This window comes from Lissotriton vulgaris, chromosome 3_1, assembly GCF_964263255.1.
Source record: "Lissotriton vulgaris chromosome 3_1, aLisVul1.2, whole genome shotgun sequence".
NCBI lineage: Eukaryota > Metazoa > Chordata > Amphibia > Caudata > Salamandridae > Lissotriton > Lissotriton vulgaris.
The window spans coordinates 1,472,984,735-1,472,998,295 of NC_141689.1; the positions used below are offsets into that span (position 1 = coordinate 1,472,984,735).

General features: G+C 41.5%; 1 protein-coding gene across 1 annotated transcript in view; it reads left to right on the forward strand.

The window, feature by feature from the left end:
• The window catches only part of GRID2 (glutamate ionotropic receptor delta type subunit 2), a 2,654,005-nt gene that overhangs the window by 2,241,458 nt on the left and 398,986 nt on the right, over positions 1-13,561 (forward strand). The gene's annotated exons all lie outside the window — the stretch shown is intronic.

Below are 13,561 nucleotides of genomic sequence, written 5' to 3' on the forward strand. Positions count from 1 at the left end.
TCACAGGGGTGTCCGATGTAAGTGTCAAAGAGAGAGCCAAAACGCATTCTTCTCCGCAGAACAGGCATTGAAGAACAAGTAAGATACAGTCCATCCCGACCGGTCTAAACAATAGGAACCAAGAGGCACTCAGTTCCCGTAGGCGAGGTGTGCCCAGATGTTGTACCATGCGTTCACTGTATTTTCGCTCCATGAGAGCTTTCACCATCTCGTTGGTAATTGGGCCATCCATTGCGTAGCAGATAAATGATTATCAGGATTTCTGCTATTGAGAGCAGGATTAGAGGTAGACCTCCAAAAATGCTTCCAAATATGGAGTGTATAAAATTTGAAATAACTCAGGATTGTCTGAAAGGTGCTTAGAAAACCTGACCCTATAGTCTTAAATAGGTGTACAATACCACTCGTATCAGACATATTAAAGATACGACCTACCATTTCTGCAAAATGAAAGGGGCAGTTTGTACGTATAAGTGCCTGTATCTCAGTCGAGGTCCTTGCAATTTGAAGATCAAAGTTCTCTCGAGCAGAGATAAAGGGTACAGTTTGCTGTAAAAGCAGGACTTTCAGTTTGCTCAAAGTATCAAATTGTATAAAAGAAACATTCAACGAAGGCCATAACGGCGCTTCCCTGACTGTTCTTGTTGGAGGAAACAATACTTGCATACAGCATGTAACCCTGGAGTTCACAGTGACCAGATAGGCAATGCCCAGAAGCATCCCACAGCAACCTTGATTGTTCAGCATCAGGTAACTCCCATTCAAGAGCAGCTTGAATACCGGTGTAATCACGGCAGCTGGAGTCCCTTTCATGTGGAGGACAAATTTGCTAGCGAACATTACATGCTCCATGCAGTGAAATGTCCTGGCACATGAGAGAGCCTCTTAAAGTGTTCTTGCAGTTTGTGTCGCTTAGAAACACTTCTCGATCCCCACTCCGGCATCGAAATCTGTATGGTAATTTCCAGGATTCCTTAATGTATTCCTTACCCGGTGATCGGTAGAGTTATGTGGCCATGGATTAGCCATTCCATTGATGGTGATTGAACTACCGTAAAGGGTAGTCTATCCAGTTTTTAAGTACGCAGCATTGTATATTTAGCTCCCCTTTGTGCCATTTCTATCTGTTTATCTGTTAGATTGTATTTAGAAAACAGAGACATACTTTTGATAAAACGCCATGGCACATAGCCTGCACACAAAGATTGCAGTGTCCAGCTTAATAACATAATAGAACATAACCGAGATTGCCCGTGTTGTAATATGGCTAAATCTTGTTCTAGTATGTCTAAAGCAGAAGATACAATGTTGCCTAAGGAATATATCCTGGAGGTCAAAGTTGTTTACCCATTGTCTGCCACAGCTAACAAATTTTCTAAGTGAATATGGTCTATTTCCTATATTCTCTCAGCGGCCTCTTGTTGTGATATTTTCCAGATTTCATTATAGGCAGCATAAATGCCAGCACATGTGAAACCTTTCTTACGGGGTCTCCTGGGACCTTGTATAAAATCCCTAAGCTCCACGTCTTGTGAGAGTAAGGATAAGAGTTGTTTCACTTCTGTGAGAGATGAGGTTTCTAGCCAATCAAGGCACAACTTTTCAACACTGTAGGAGGTCACTATCCCTGGGCGTTCTCTTTGTACATAGCGTAGGTCTGACCTATGGATATTGAACCCCTCGGTGATACCCAAGAATCTTTTCTGACATCTGTTCGTGTCTAAGGGTCAAACCAACCATTCTTTCCAATTAGGGTCTGATCTATTGTACTATAAAATGTCATCTACTGTTGCCCCTTCCTGTGAGGTTGAATTTTGCCACCCCTCCATCTGTGATGGTGTTGGAAACCGAGGTGTATTCAAGTCCTTGTTCGTGGCTTGTCTGTTGCACAGTGTTCTTTAGAAATATAATCTGCTGTGGAATGAGGCATGCTCTAAATAGTGCTTCTGTTCCCTGGACTTGCCAGTCCCTAGAACCTCAGACTGATTTTAAGTCTATTGTGTCCTTCCATAGGTCAAAACCCCATCCAGACAATTTGGCAATAAAGGGAGCAGAGTAAATCTGTTTGGTATTAGTCAACATAATTTTCAGTGCTGATGTTGTTGTAACCTTATAATAATTTGAGGTCTGGTCAGTGGTGTTAAACCCGGAAAAATATTTAACTTTCTGTGCAAATGTTTGAAAACTACTTTTTAGTGGTTTAGGGCAATGTTCCCACTGATGGTAATCAAAAAACATTTCTAGGTGTTATAGATTTGTGTAAGAAATGGTGACCATAATGTTGGTAACAGTACAAAGTGTCATAGTCTGAAGTACCTTCTAACATTTCAGTGTTCCGAAAAGCAGTAGTGTTTTCTAAACCAGACAACATGCTATTTACAGTTTCAGAATCCCAATCATCAGAAAGTTTACTGGAGGTAATGATATCACTTAATGAAATTTTAAATACATGAGAAATATTTGAAAAGATTAGTCGGGCTGAATATATCGAAATCAACCTTGTCCCAAACTATACAGTCCAGTATAGGAACTGCTGTGATGTTCACTGATGACAAGTCTCTTTGTTCTCAATGAGATGATTGATGTGGCTTCAAAATCAAATTGACTTTTTGGGCTGTAGAGCTTTGTTGAAGGTACCGTCCATTAATAAGCATGCTAAAAGTTGTAACTAATCCTAGCCAGAAAAGAAAGAACAGTATCCCAGTAATTACCCATAGTTCTACCCAAGGCGATACCAGGTAAGTCTGTTTAAGAAAGTGTAGAAAGTTTTTGATTTGTTACTTGCGTGTTAGTTAAGCTGGCGTTTTTTCCGGTTCACTTCGATCCAAAGAAAACTTATCAAAGTTCATAAAGTAGCCAGAAGCAGTTTGATCAATTGTTGGAATTGCATCAGGATTTGTTTAAATCGTATTTTTCTCTCGTCGAGGCATGTTGAACGTATGATTGCAGCTATGGAAGCCACGCATACAACCCCCTTTGTGGCTTCATCAGCCAATGAATTCCTTTCAACGTGAACGCAGTCATGTTGCTGAATCAGTCTATGAATCACATGGCCTATTTGTTGTTCGTTTTTCAACTCAAGTACCTGTTTCCATAGCATTTTATACTTAATTGTGCCACCTTTTGAGTCTTTGAACCTGTATTGTTGCTTACTCCCAATGGCCGGTTAAGCAGATCTGTCAGTGTAAATTATGTATTCAAACTGATCTAGAGGCCAAATTGAATTTGGCAGAGGATATTCTTGTTCGTATTGCAGAAATGCTTGTATTTTCAGACTTGGATCAAATCTGTATTCAAGGTCAATTGCAGAAAGAGAATTAGCCCATTGTATCCATCTCGGATGTAAGCTTTTGCCTTTGTAATAGCTTTTAAAGCTGTTAACGGGGTTACGACAATTATGCATTCCTCCTGTGCCAGTGCTCTTTCTCTTGCTACAGCGGTCTGAACTGCTGTGAGGATTTTCTCTGTGGAAGTGAAACGCATTTCTGCGTTTGTGTACAGGTGTGATTTGTAAGCGATTGGTACTGTTTCGCCTTCATTGAAGGTTAGGTAGGTGTAACCGCATTGACCCGCTATTACATTGATCTCTAAGTTGCCTACATTTACACGTGTCTGTAAGTGTTTTGAAGCTACTATGTCTTCTTGTAAACATAGGATATTTGTGTGCTCCTGTGTCCCTTGTCTAACTGAAAAGTCAGGCTTTATTAAGTCGTAGAAAGGTTTAACCCTTTATGCGCAATCCAAATGTACGTTCTGCCGAAATTTAGGAATTCCAGTATTTATTGTTTTTGGAGGTTGGAGCAGCGCACACCTTTCCAAAAAGTTAGCTGCCAGACTTTTCCCTTCACGTGACAGCTCATATCCGAAAAATAGAACCTTGAGGTGGGCAATTTCTGATTTTTTAAAGTTAAATTTGTAGCCCTCAGTGGCAAATCACATAAATATGGTGTTCACCCTGGTCAAGTGCCTTTCTAAGTCATCATCCCTCAGATAAATATCAATATAGGACAATGCTTCCTCATCAAAATGTTGGAGTAACTCAGTTACCCTTGCTGAAAATACCTCTGAGCTGTTCTTATACCCCTGGGGGCGAAAAAAAAATTGTCGCTGTGACCCTAGCACTGACAGTGCGGTCAAATACCTGCTTTCAGGCACTATATTTTGGCAGACAAAATCCATTTGAGAGATCAAATGTTGTTTTGTATTTTTTCCACACAATGGTATTCATTAATGCAGCACTGTGTGCATTTTGGACAGCGAATGTCTTTGTGCATGTGTTTAAATGTCTGTAATCTAAAACTAGACGATATGAGTTGTCCGGTTTTGATACAGGAAACAAAGGATTGTTTAGTGGTGAGGTGCATGTTTCAATAACCCCTTGATATTCAAGTTGATCTAAGATCTACCTGACCTGTTTTTTAACTTCTTGCTATATTGGGTATTGCCTTTGTGCATTTGGTGACACTTTTGATAGGACCACATGGTGGGTGGAATTCTCATCCTATCTGGCATGATTTTTGTATAATGCTGGAGCTAGGGCTACTGCCCACTCCTGTGCATATGTGTGTTTGAGATGAATGGAAGCGAGGTCAGAGAAGGCTGGAAAAATTATATTTTTTCCCCTAGGACACTCCATAACGAATGCTGACAGCCAATCTTGTTCAGCTAACAAGATGTCATAACCAGATGACAGCTTCTTCCAAAAAGACCTCTTACTTTTCTGGGCTAGTCCCCCTCCATCCGTAGTGTTATTTCATGTAACTTATGTGGGTGTTTTCACTGTGATGTAATCATTCAAGTCCACTGTCACCAGAAATTCCATCAGGTTCTGGTGAGCTATTGTTACTTCTGCCGCACTGTTGAGCATCGTCAGAGCCCATTCCTCGTTCAGGAGTTGTGTCCTCAGAATTCTGGGCATGTCTGATCTTCAGACCTGCAACTTTTTTCTTCTTAAACTGTGGTTTTGATGTTGTCTTTTCTTCTTTTTTCGAAGTATAGTCTTGAGCGTACTGTTCGACGCTGGACTTTGTACTTTTCTTTGTGTTCTGACAATACTACTCGCTCTGAATTTTTCAATGAACCCTGAAATGAATGAGAGGAATGTGTATCAGTATCCTGATACTTGTCGGGTTTCCTAATGTTATCCCTATTCCTAAGGTTGTACCTCTTTTCAGAGTGCTCTTGTGGAGGAGATCTACCTCAGGGTCGAGATCTGTCATCTTTGAAGTTTTGTTGTTTTTTATGATGCCACTTCTTTTCAGAAGAACAGGTGTCTGCTTAGAAGTGTCCTTTTCAGGACTGCCTATCAGTTATGGTTTTAAAGCTTTCCCACCCAAACTGCCTAATTCTGCATATGCAGTTTCAATTATTTTGGGCAGTTTGTGTTGTTGATCTAACAGACTAAACTCCCTTAGGCGTTGGTGGATTACCACTGACGCTGCTTCCCCTTTAATATTAGCTAGTATTATGTCTTATACCTAAGTTCAGAGCAGGCTCTGCTCCGTACTCGTTGTGTATTTGTCTTAATATATCCGGTATCACAGCTAATGAAGGAATACCATGAGTCCTGGTATAAATGGCAGGCAGCAAAGACTGTACCACGAGTGGTACAATCCTCTAATTGTGGTGTTCTCCCCTGGGCAAGCAGATTGTTAGCATTCTGTGTTTATCAAATGGGGTAGTATCCGGGAATACTGCCTCTAACTTTGTTATTTTCAGAGCTACCCAGAATGGCATTTGTTCTAGTTTCAAAGTCATTTTGCCCATTACTGCGTGTTATGTTTGTGGAGTGATTTTAGTTGCTGTACTCTGAGATTGAGTTCCATTTGTTACAACTACGGCTGGTTGGACTGTGAAAGTCCTCATGACGAATTGTGTTAAGTTTCTGTAGATTTTTATTAAATCTTTGTGTTGGATGATTAAGTCTACTTGTGGCATTGTGTTAATGCCGGGATGAGGTGTGTAGGCTGCTAATATTGTCCATTTTGCTCCTGGTCTTCTTAACGGACGAGGCCTTCCTCTTCCTCTTAAGTGGGGTAGGGTGCCTTTAAACCAGCATTGGTGTTCCTGGTATGTATGTCCTCGAACGGGCCATATTCAAATAGGGCATCTCCCTCTGAGTTCGAGTGAAATGTCTGTGTTCTTGCATCTGCTGCTGGGAATGTAACCCACAAATAAAATACCTCTGTTTTGTTTGATTCGTGTGCCTCAATCACGAACGCTACTAAGCCACCCCTGGCTTGAAAACCCTTTTCTAATAGTTGTAGGGTGATTGTATGTCTGAATGTAGATGCAATTAGAATTCCATCCACCTCTTCATCTCCTGTTGGGAGGCGTTGAGTCACCACCGGGTTATCTTCACCCTCTGTCATTTTTGTAACCAAGAAGTTTGTTCAAGGGAACTAATAAAGGGGCATATTACCAAGCAATAGCGATAATTATCGCTATTGCCTGGTTAGGGTGAAAAAATTATCACGAGCTGCGGCGATTTTTATCGCAAACGCGATAAAAATCGGCCGCAATGCATGAATATCGCTGAAAAGTCAGCGATATTCATGCATTAGCGAGCTAATGCTCTTAGCCATGTTATCCACCTCCCATTGGATAACATGGCTAAGAACTGCTCAGGGCAGGTGTTAGCTTTTGGAGATATTCGCGATTAGCGCGAATATCTCCAAAAGTTGGTAATAGGAGATAGTGATGTTAGCGACTGTTTCCAGTCGCTAACATCTTGGCAAGCCCACTTTGCATGTCATTAGTGATAAATATCACTGACATGCAAAGTGGGGCCCGAGATGGTCGCTATCTCCTACTAGCTGTCGCTAACTGGTGTTTGCGACAGCTAGGTAATAGGGAGATAATTTTATCTCTGCTTTCTTGGCTTTTAAAGCCAAAAAAGCGGAGATAAACCCCCTTGATAATACGCCCCATAATGTTTTGTTGCACAATTTTTAGGAACACTGCGTACTTCGAGCTTGATTAACCAACAGCCAATATATAGGATTTTCACCTACTAAGCTGTGTTACACAGAGGAAACAGTTGGGCATGTTTACAATAAGAGTTTATTGCACAGTTGTTCTTCTAGTGTAAAATGTATGTGCTGCAACAACCGTTAGACAGTAGCAGATATATATGATCAGCAGTACAGTGAATATAAAAGGATAGTACACTTCTACCATTTTGCAATAGTCATGAACACATACATGGATAGAAAATGCATGATAAAAGAAAGAGTGTACTCCTACGATGCCTATTTAGATATACCTAAGTGTACCTAGAATGTGAGTAGGTGTATAGCCAAGAATCTCTCTAAGTTTAGTCTAACCCCATTACCTGAATCAAGAGAGTGTGGGACCTTGTCCTGGTCTCGAGTTTGGACACCCCGCTAAGGATGTGTCAGACAATTATCAGCTGGAGCGTCTGCATGCAGGAGCCTCAGCATCTCCGGTCAGTGTGTCGGCCTAGAAGTCTCAGCTCCCCCTAACTAATACTAGCAAGATGTGCTGTATTTATACAGGAATGTATCTAGGGTTCCTTTGTCCCTTGTTTCTTGTATTAGCCATTGTTGGGCTTGAGGATGACTTATGGGATGAACCTTGTAAGTGGATAATATGCAGGTGGATGTAGCCCCTGCCAGGTTTCCAAGAACCCTTTTGAATATTCATTCATACTGTGTCAGTCTAATGATGAAGTCATAGAACGCTATTGTTCAGGGGAAAACCCTCCTTCAGCGCCCAGGACCAGAACTAGGTAAAGGTTCAATCCTAAAAGGCTCATTGCTCTGTAGTGTAGGGGAGGCAATGTAAGTGAAAGGGTATGATGATACCCAGGCCTATATTAGGGTACCTATATGGAACATAACATTTCACTAGGTAAAATCTTGCAGTAAATAACTCCAGAAATGTATGATAAAATCATTGCGGAAACACTGATTAATGCACTAATTCCCTATTCTTCAGGGGCGTTTTTGTAATGGTGCAGTTATATCACACAAATTAATTTCCGCAGATCTGTTGTCACAGTATTGCAGCTCTCATAAAGAAGGTGATAGTTGATATGTATGAAAATATTTTGCCAATACTTCTTATGGGCTACAAGCTAACAGAGAAAGTCAATGTAAATGTGGCAGATTATGACCAATGAGAACCCCAATGCTTTGGGGCTTGTAGCTTCTGGACATATGCTGTGTATGAAACTCTTTAGTGGCTTCTCTCCCATTGTAGCCTTCTGCTACAAAATTAATCAAATAATAATAATCCCAGATTTTTAAAGCGCAACTTATCACCCCTAGATGTCCAGGTGCTGGGGGCCAATGTGTAGTTTAAGTGAGCTACTGCCCAGAGTCACGTGATGTGGAGCTGACCTGCCGCTAGTGATTGAACCGCGAACAGCGAGCCCCATGCTCCAGAGTCAGAAACCCTGGCCGCTGCACCACACCTCTCCCATATTTGAGCTGTAACTTCCAGTACCCATCTGTTATGAGTGCAGCTGGGATAAGTGAGCCTGCGCAGGTTATGCACGAAGCCTGTGTACACAAGTATGCAAGTGTGCAGATTCAGCAAGAAAGATTGCTGCCTGACTCAGCCTGGCATCTGCACACAGGTTCCACTTTGACAGATGGGACCTAGGGTGAATTGGTTCTGGTTATATTTACAAGCCCATTGCGCTGCTGGAACATCACTTTTACCCACATTAAATGTGACGCACCAGTTGAGCAAGGGGCTTGTAAATAAGCCCCTATAATTCAACTAGGAATCAAAAAATAACTGTTCTCTTTCGATTTGACTTAGTGTAAAATCTGCTGTGTTTAAATACTTTTTTAACTTTGGATGAACTATACCTGAACCAGAATTTATGATTGGCACAGCATAGTAAAGACATTGAAAGAGTTTTTCTAATGAATTTCAGGGTTTCTAACCAATATCAGGAGTTAGTTTTACTCTATATATGTTTGTTATGCTCTTGCAAAATTATACATCTTTACCTGAGCTTGCATTTTTGGACTGCCTGCTTTGAGCTTCCGTGTTAGGTCCAGTTTCTTACTTTGCTAGCCTGCTTGCTGGTCAAACCTCTCCCTGGAACAAGTGACCCGTTCTAGGAGATTAAACGTTTCATGGGAGATGAAAGGAGTGGGTTGAATTCTGCTGATAAGCAGTGTCAGAGTGGAATGACTCCTGACTTACTATTTATTTAGCTTTTGATAGTTCCCGTCTACAAAGCTTACAGCACAGTATCCCTGCCTCCCTCTCCGAGCATGTAAACTATGGACTTGCAGCAACACTGTATGCCACAGATCATCTTGAACATTTGTGGATTGGTTCTTGTTTTGGATGACTAGGAGTGGCTACCCAAGATACTGCTGGACACAAAGGCATCCTACACGCAGATAATGGTGTAGGGGCAAAGGGAGCTCCGGCAGGGAGAGTGTCTAGAGTACCCTGGTGAACTACTTATAGAAGACCCAGTGTCCAGAAACTAGTGATATCTGGACAGGAAGACAGGTTCAGACTCCTATAGCCTACTGCTGCTCAAAGGAAGACACAGCAGCACCAAGGGTTTGTGAAGGAGCACCTGAAACCATCCCAAAAAATCACATTTAAAATGTTTAGGCCAGGAGGCCTCAAAACAGCATGAGAAATGGGAACCAATTGCCATAGAAAATAGCCCATTGGGGGAGGCAAAATCTATTGTGTAGAACTGAGAAATATAATTCCTAATGCCCTCAGGCTTAGGGCATCCTTTGCATTATCATGTCTCAAGCCATATCCAGGAAAACCCCCTCGGGAAGCATCTATACTTTAGGTTCTTTTGACCATTGATACAAATGTCCAACTTAAAGGTAGTGTAACTGCCAACAAGACTCCCACCAGTCATGAGAGCTCACTGGTATTAGCACCTTGGCCTAATGAGGTGAGGAAGGGACACAGCAAATGTCTTTGCACTAATTTCTCTACTCCAACACTACAGGAAGGAAAAAAAACAAGAAGGTAGTGATCTTCCATCACCCTGCAGCAAGTGAAATGTGCTCAAAAGTGGCAGAGTTGGGTTGCAGGACAACACAGCTTGGAGTTCACCTCATAGTCTAGGTGAAGAGGTGTGGGAGCTCCAGGAAGAGACAAGTACGCCCGCAGTCCCCTTCTCCACCAAGGTGGCTCTTAAATACTTTCTTTCTTGTTTGACATGATGCAGTAACACGGCAATCTAGATCCGAAAGGACCGTTGACAGCTTACAGACATTACCATTCCCACAGCTAATTCCACACTACTGTCAGTAAACTTACACAAGGCCTGGAGAAAAGGGCATGGGATGAGAGAGAGAAACAGACACACTGGATATTGTCACACAGTTAATTAAACAGCTGGTCTTACTCTATACAACAGTAGCTTTGATATCTGAAAAGAAAAGAAGATTGTTGCAGTGATTGAAGTTTGGACATTGGAGTTTTCACTTTAGATATTGTCTGTGATATAGCAATTGACGCTCTCTCTGCAATTCAACTATTTATTATGAATTAAATTACAATCTTTCTTCTGAGCTGAAATACAATTAAGGCTGATATAATGGATGTGAATTACACTTAGGGTTATAAGGGATTGTTTATGTAAAACAGCCTCCTTCAATATTAGAAAATAGATTGCCATGCTGTGTTTAGGTTCAAAGTGTTAAGTGGATAACTGTAACATGAAAGGCATTCATTAGCATTGCATGTGTAGTTTCTATGCCTGGTCGATATATATTTGCTAACATTGATATCAGCATTCCAAACAATAATAAGTTTGTGGCAATATAATCCTACTGGAGTTACACTAAATAGCTCATAACCCATAAGGTGAACTCCTTGAGGAATATCACATATAATAAAGTTCAAAATCCCAATGGATGATTGCTTATGAATAAACAGGTGAAATTCGTTTGTGATTTTTATAGAGAACTCCCCTTAAAAATTAAATAGTGCTACACTGTTTGGAATTTTAATGGATGACTCCTCATGTAAGAACAAATACAAGTCTGCATTCTTGTCATATACTTTTCTGCTTCCAAGAAGTCTTCACAAAAGAACAGATGACAGCATTCCAACCCCAAGATGCAGCTGAAGTAACTAAGTGTCACAATTTCATTGCAAGGATGCTATAGACAGCGAGGAACTGTTTTTATGCATTCAAGATGGTTGTCACCATTGGCAAGTCTTGTTAGAGTCCTGTGGGCTCTTGGTGCAAGTAGTCCTTCTTGTCTTTAATTAGATGTTTCATTAAAGGTATCCTTTTGTCAAAGAAAACCCAACACTATGTGTAATTCCTAGTCCTGGTTTATTCCTGAAGACTTGCAGTTTTCAGGGCATCATGAGAAACCAGCACTTTAGAGTAAGTGCTTCCAGTGATGCATCCTAAAACATGTTAAAGGAGAACTGCCACATCAAAGAATTTACAGGGAAACACCTTAAGGCTTAAAGAGTGCAAGATAAGCCTTGAGGACAATTTTAATTTTCTTGGTTGTGGCATCCCAAAATGCCAGAGGCACTTCACACATCACTGGCGTGTGTGGAGGGCCATCCAGCAGCAGTGCAATTTAGCACCCTACGTCTCTCAGGAGGCAGAGTTGGGTGCTCTGTGTTAGTCGGGGATCTGTTTCAAGCAGTTGTGGAGCTGACCTTAATATGTACCTTATGAACGAATGAATCTATTGACTTTTTTAACCCTCAGCAGTTCTGTTTTACAAGTAAAATAAATGACTTTTATTGAAATATTCACTATTTTGTACGCTTTCTGTTTGAAGTATACCAAAACTAATAGGTTTGGCTTAACTTGTGAAAGGCAAACTATGTCAAACATTGTGGCAACATTTGAAAATTCTTAATGATATCAAAATACTGATTTCCCACAAGGAAATGTATGGCGTCACCTTTAGAAAACCCAGAATGGCTAACCTTTTATAATGCTTTAGGCATATGTGTCAAGGGCTGTGAAAATCTCTCATGTTTTCTTCTTGATAACCACAAGAAATACTCACCGACTTGACATCCTTGGCATGCTTTCCCCTGATTTTTTGCCTTCAAACCTCCTGTTTTTACTGTTTTTGCTGATCTTGTTTTGCTGGCTTTAGGAATCTGGGCACTTTACTACTGCTCATCAGTGTTAAAGTGCACATGTCTGCACTAAAATCATGGTAACATTGGCATATCCACAATTGGCATATTTAATTTACTTATTTCCTGGTACTTATACGTCCCTAGTAGAGTGCACTACATGTGAACAGTGCCTATAAATTGAATGTTATTAGAGGGCCGGAAGCACTGGTTGTGGCACCCACTCATGTAGCCCTTTAGGCATGTCTCATGCCTGCCACTACAGAGCCTGTGTTTGCAGTTTTAACTGCCATGTTGACCTGGCTAATTAGCCCACTTGCCAGGCCCAAACCATCCTTTTTATTACATATAGGGCACCCCTAAGTTAGTGTTCAGACAGCCCATGGGCAGGGTGCAGTGTATTTAAAAAGTAGGACATGTACTTTTCAGTTTTATATGGGCTGGTAGTGAAATACTCATATTAGTTTTACACTTCTTCAAGACCTATCTCTCCCATAGGATAACATTGGGATTGTATTATTACATTTTATAAGTGCAATTTCCAATTTTGAAGAGATGGGACCCCCAAATTTGGTATCTGTGGAATCACATTTAAAAACACAACTTATGGTGAAGTTGGATTTTAAATTGCAAATCTGAAAATGCCACTTTTAGGAACTTGACATTTTCTTACTTCACCCATTTGGTGCTGTATGCCTGTCTATAAATACACATCTGGGGTGTGTTACAGCTGGCTTTGTGCATTCCCTCTAGACAGCCACACTCAAGGGGAGCTTAGGTGTGATTGATTGGCCATCCATATTCTGATGGGGCATCCAGGGCAGGATGGAAGGGAGGAGCTGACACTTACACCCGAAAGGGCTGTGTCCTGTCCCATACAAAGGGCTGCATACACCCCTGTAGTGTGTCTGGAGCCAGGGCCGGAAGAAGGGCAGGGAAGGGTGCACTTTAAAGGCATCTCAATGGGCCTCTGACACTACAAACTCAATATACCTCCGGAACAGAAGACTTTCTACCAGGAAGAAGGACTGCTGTGTTGCTAGAGGGCTTCCACTCTGCTGGACTGCTGTGTTGTGTTGGCCTGCTGGCTACTGACCTCTTGCCTGGGAATGAGAAGGACTGGACCTGCATCTCTACATCCCAGAACCTAAGTTTATAGAATGGCTTGTTGGCTTGCCTCCTGTTCTGAATCTTAGGGATGTCAAAGGTTTCTCTTCAACTTGCAAACAGCACCTGGACTTTGCTTGCTGTATATCTTGCTCTGCCAAGTGGTGCCAAACCAGCTCTGTGCCCTGGGAAGTGAGTATAAAGATCTGCATCTTCTAGAATCCATGCATTGACACCATTGCACCAATCAGAACCAACGCATCACTGTCATTGCAGGAACCAGATCAATGCATCGCCCTTGGAAACGCTGCATTGCATACAGGACCAAAGATTTAGAACCTAAACATCGCTGCAGCTGCATGGAGAACCT